This window comes from Eucalyptus grandis, chromosome 3 (assembly GCF_016545825.1).
Source record: "Eucalyptus grandis isolate ANBG69807.140 chromosome 3, ASM1654582v1, whole genome shotgun sequence".
Classification (NCBI taxonomy): Eukaryota; Viridiplantae; Streptophyta; class Magnoliopsida; order Myrtales; family Myrtaceae; genus Eucalyptus; species Eucalyptus grandis.
In genome coordinates this window covers 23524295-23530109 of record NC_052614.1, presented here as the reverse complement: position 1 = coordinate 23530109, position 5815 = coordinate 23524295, and the positions used below count along the sequence as shown (strand labels likewise).

At 42.4% G+C, this 5815-nt stretch overlaps 1 long non-coding RNA gene across 1 annotated transcript; it reads left to right on the top strand.

The window, feature by feature from the left end:
- The first annotated feature begins 2954 nt into the window (after window positions 1–2954).
- On the top strand, window positions 2955–4780 carry LOC104439398. Its single transcript, XR_005548985.1, has 3 exons — window positions 2955–3025; window positions 3733–3967; window positions 4062–4780. It is a non-coding gene; the product is annotated as an uncharacterized LOC104439398 (long non-coding RNA).
- The last annotated feature ends 1035 nt before the right edge of the window (window positions 4781–5815 follow it).

Below are 5815 nucleotides of genomic sequence, written 5' to 3'. Positions count from 1 at the left end.
TTTGGGACATGAAAGGGGACATACATATAGTTGGGCCGCATGCAGGGGGAAGTTGGCAATCGAGTTTGGTCCAAGATCCAATTGTATAAGTAATTATGGTTCGCATTTCATTAAATTAGGGAAAAATAAGCAAAATCCCCGACTTTTATGGGTAGTATTGCCCTCAATTTTTTTACTACTACGTAATATTGGAACAATTGTTCAAAAAATCCTAAGCTTATTGTATACTAACTAATTCAATCCTAAACATTTCAATTGTTGCAATTTAGCTATAGACCTTTAAACAATTTGTCAAACTAGTCTTAAATCTTTTAACGAATTATAAATATAGTCATTCAGACTAATTTAGACTAGATGTCATTGGCATGACAGCCCCGTTACTACTAATCTTCCTCTGTGGCATAGGTGATGATAACATGACAATTTTATTTTTATTAATTCAATTTTTATTTCATTTTATTTATTTTTTTCTCCATTTTTTTACACATGGCCTACAGTAGTCGAGAGCTAGCAACCTTTGTCAGCCACCAAGTAAAGGCTAGTAGAGTCATTGGGAAGGGTTTGTGAGCCATTGCTTAATGCCAACAAGGGCGTTGCAACCTTTGCCAACCCGAACGAGGCGTCATGGCCCTTGCCCAAGCCATTGTTAGCGAGGGCCTAGGTGAGAGCTTCCAATGCCCTTGCCAAAGTCCTCGTTGCCACAGCGATGGCTTGTGAGTCTAACGGGGAGGTGAAATTTGTAGGCTTGCTATCTCCGATAACTTCTGTTAGATTCAAATTCTCCGGTGTTCAAGGTTGTGAAAGCCAACTTGTGTCTGGATATTACAATTTTTGAGATTAAAACGTTCTAAGAGGTTGTGTTTGGAGTCGATACAGAGGGAGAATTGTTTTCTAGTTGAGAAACTTTCTCCTTCTGAATGCACTTACGGTGCGCTTCAAAATGGAGACGTCCCTACGGTGCGCTTCAAAATGGAGACGTCCCGTTACTGGCACCAGCTGTTTTGGACTCTTCGCGAGAGGTATTATTCTCTTTACCATTTTCTTCTCAGAATGTGCAATGTCACTGTTCAGGAGTTAGGTTTGTGGACCAATATGTGCATGATTTTCTGTTGTTTTGGTATCTCAACATTTACAATTCTTCCATGAACCAATTTCTTAAACTTCACCCCCCCCACCCTTCCCTCTTCTCCGTTGACATGCGCACGTGCACAAGCACACACTTTTACTTTGTGCTTAGTATTGCGGTTGTTACTTCTGTAAAACCAGTATTAATTGTCCTAAGCTTAACTGATCAGGGTCTACAGAAGCTGACCAGTGAAGCAATGCGGCCCTCAGATGTATCTAGAGATAATGACGACATTAATGGGGGAAATTCTTCAGGTTCTGATGCAGAGTACATGAAGCTTCTTCCGTTTGCTCTGTCCTTTTCCGCTGCTCCTACTTTCTTTCTGAGATTGCACCTGAAGCTTCTTATGAATCATAGTGTCTCCAAAATTAGTTTTGTTGAGCTTAATCAGGAGAAGAGCACTGAAACTGCAAGCATTTTGGCTCAATCTAACATCGCCATAGATGACTGCTCAAAGAATGATGTGGGATTCCATACTAGCCAAGAAGCTCCATCAAGAGAAAGTCCTTGTGATAGGTACTTGCATTGTGCTAAAGATGATCAAGCTGTTCAGCTAGTTGTTTGCGGGTGTGCAGATCTGAGGACCCCTGAGGATAACCAAAGCAGTGATCTTCATGCTGGCAGGATTCACATTGGTGCTGCTGTAGTTGGTGATGAGGTTGGCCAGGTGCAGGAAGGGCAAGGAAACTAACGCAGCATCAGAGAAAACGTCAAGGCCTCCGCTTGATGGGGAGAGGATCACAAATGGTGCTTGTCCTTCTTTGAATGGTATTAAGATAGATACTCCCCATTATAATGAAGGTGATAAGCCTGCCAATGATGGATCACTGCGTGGTTTGCCGCCTACTGGTATGGCTTGTGATATGAATGGAAGCCTCGTTCCCAGTCCAAATCCCACCGCACCAAAAAGCGTATGGCATTGCAGTAGAAGTAGTTCATTTTATGGACACTTCTCACGTGGTTGGTCAGATGCAAAATCAGACGGTTCCCTGAATAGTTTTGGCAATGGACCGAAGAAACCATGGACGCATGTTACTTACTCATATCCTTCTGGAACTTCAGGTTCAAGCTCAAAGCCACAGCAGAGAATAATTCCTCACAAAAGAATCAGGACACCCAATGAAAAGAGGGCCTCAGATGTCGCCCGAGTTCCTCAAAGAAACTGGGAGTTGTTATCATGTCATGGGAACTTGTTAATTACAGTGGGGGACAAGGGATGGAGAGAGAGTGGGGCAGAGGTGGTACTTGAACTTGTTGAGAATGAGTGGAACCTTGCAGTAAAAGTTTCAGGAACCACAAAATATTCTCATAAAGCACATCAGTTTCTGCAGCCTGGGTCCACTAACAGGTATACACATGCTATGATGTGGCGAGAAGGGAAAGAGTGGACACTCAAATTTTCAGACAGAAGCCAATGGGCTCTTTTAAAGGAGATCCATGAAGAGTGTTACAACCGAAACTTCCGTGCTGCATCAGTCAAGAACATTCCGATTCCTGGTGTCCGCGTGGTAGAAGATTATGATGATAATGGAATGGAGCTGTCATTTCGCAGTTCTGCTATCTACTTCCAGCAGGTTGAAACAGATATTGAAATGGCCTTGAATCCATCTCGTGTCCTATATGACATGGATAGCGATGATGCGAGGTGGATTTCATCTCGTCAAAGTTCTTCAGATGTTAATGATAATGGCTATGGGCACATATATGTGGAGATGTTTGACAGGACAATGGACATGTTTGAGAAGAAAGATCATGCTCTACAGCGTGACCATTTCACATCCGAGGAAATGGACGATTTGAAGTTAGGTGCAGGACCAGTCGTAACTCGTAAGAGGTATTTATGAACATTGGCGGCAGAAGAGGCGAAAGAAGGGAATGCCATTGATTCGACTTCTTCAGGTGCCTTTTAAAATCCTTTTTATTGTCGTTTATTGATTTTGTCCAGATACATATTTATGTGAGTTGCTGCATTTAATTTGGCTTTCTGCAATTACTGTTAATCTGCCATTGGGAACAATTTCTGTGACTCGGTTTTCCAGAGGAACGTTTCCATGTTGAGATGCTCGTTTTGTTTTAATTTGGGGTGTACTTTGTTTGAGTGAAATGCAAAGGATTGTCGGGGGACCTGTTGGTATGTGATTGCTCTGTTCCTCTCTTCCATGCCCGTTTCATTTTTATCTTTTCCTGGAGTCGTTCTTTGGAATTTTGTCTGATATGGGGCTGCTTTCTGCTCTGGAGCATGTGGAAATATCTGGTTTTGTGATCTTCCTTTGTCATTCTTGCATAATTGCTATATAGTAATATCAACTTCTTAGGCCTTCATGCATGATGGTAATGCTTGGTTTTTCAATTAATAGGGCATTGAGCATGAATAAAGAAACAAATAGCCTTTGAAATTAGCTCTTAATTAGTTCAGTTATTAATTAGTTGGTTAGACATATTATTAAAACTCAGATGCTAATTTGTATGTCTCTTTTTGTTAATTAGATCTTCCTGTCATGATTAATCCTGTCTGTTACCTTTGTGTGCGCATAGTGTGCACTTTTTTGAACTTGTGATTTAAATGTCATGGTATTAATTATTCAATTCATGCTCACGCTTTGCAGCCACCATTATGGGAAATGTACCAGGGCAGTTGAAAGAGTGGGAGCTAGCTTTGAATAAAGGGAACTCTGCTGCTTCTGATGGATGTCAGAAGGCCTCAGCTGCTGAAAGACCTCCCATGTTTGCTTTTTGTATGAAACCTAGGGGCTTATCAAAGCAAAAGGTCGCAAAAACGATTCTCAGTCACGGGGCAAAGCAAAGGTTTTCATGGAGATCAGGACAGTTTCCATGCTTTTGGTAATGTTATGTGAATTTAACTAAGCGGAACACTTTAGGGTTATTTTTTCTTGGATCCAGAATTTTGACGTCATTATTTTTTTGTTCCTGTCAGGGAGGAGATTGAACGGACCTAGTTTTGGAGATGATAGAGCCATCTATTTGGGACATAACTATAGACATGCAGACAATTCTCAAATGGCACAGACATCTCCATTGGGAAATTCTCCACGAGATGTCCCTGGCCAGGGATGTTTTCCAATTGGCAATGATGGATTCAATCGAAATTATCCTCCGAGACTACAGAGATATAAGTCAAAGAAATCTGGTGCTATTGCATCTCCTTGACATTCACAGGTGGTCACTGCCTACAGCAGGGGAGCCACGAGCAGTAAAAAGAATACCCTTCATTGGAATTCTCATCAACAGTTTTCGTCTGAAGGCTCTCAGAGACCATATAGTGAGCAGTGGGACCAGATGGATATGAATGAATATAAATTGTTGGATGCATCTGGCGCAGCACGGTATGCATCTAATTTGGCTAAGCTTAAGAGAGAGAGGCCACAGAGACTTCTTTGCAAAGCAAATGTAGCAGTTCACAGAGCTGTGGTTGCTCTCATGCCTGCTGAAGCGATGAAAGCGTCTTCGGAGGATAGGAAGGATGATGGGCAGGTTATCTGAAGATTATCAGTGAACAGATTGGTATGGTTCTCAATTTGACCCCGACGAATGTGCAGATGGCATGAAAATATTTCTCTTGAGGCGGGAGCTGGTCCAAGATTTATCAGATGCTGGTGCACCTTTCATCATGCACAGTTTTTGAAGGAAAAGTTTATGGAGAAGGTATTAATAGAGATATATTTGGTTGTCACATTTAATTGTCGATATTTTGGCAGTTTTCTAGTCCATCCTAGCAATACCTTAGTGATTCCAGTAGCCTCTTACACCAGCAGCAAGTGTATGCCTCATTAGTGGTGCTCTTCGTGTTTATTTTACAAGAGCTTTGTATAGAATCTTTTGCTGCCGTTCTCTGTACAGTCAGCCCACCCCCTCTATCAAATAAGAAAAAAAAAGGAAATGAAGAGAGATTGACCAAACGTAATTGGTTTTGGCAAGAATTTGGTTGATGCTCTGAGTCTGTTCTCCTTAGATTTCCTTGTCATCATCTGTGGCCTCGAATAGCAGAATGACAAATCACCATGCGATACCTTTTTATCTTCTCTTGTCCATAGGGCGATGCGTCTCTGAAGCTTATGGCCTCTTTTTCGCTCCTTGAGCAATTTCTGCGTTTGATCTGTGGCTTTTAGATTATGTATAAAGCCTATGCTGTTCATCATCTTCTAGCACAAGCAGAGAACTGAGTTCCCTTTTAGATTGGTTGTAAGTTGTAACTTACGCGAAGGGATGAAACGTGGAACCTGACGAAGCACTGGTATCCGCAGAGGGGCGGCTCAGACTGTAAGATGATGAACCCTTCATTGCGTCCTCTCTCTTCGTTAACTACGTGCCCTCTCTGTTGTCTCTCTTCTGCCGCACGCTCTCTCTCTTCCTGCTCTGCGTCTTCTCCCTTTCTCTCTTTTTTCTTTCTTTTAAAAATATCCCAGGTACCTCACCTCTCTCTCTCAACACCCCTTCTTTGTCTCGCAAGAAGCAAACGACAACCGCTGCCACCGTGATCCTTCGCAAGCCGCGAAGAAGAGGCATTTCTTTTATAGAAGAAAAGTTCAAAGGGTCGGTTTGGAGTGTTGGCGAGGCCCATTTGGCTTCTATCTCAGTTCGATGCCAATTTTCGGTTTGCTCGCTTCGCGTAAGGCCACGCCACTTTCTCACAGGTTCTCTCTGTCTCTCCGTCTCTGTCTCTCTCGCTCT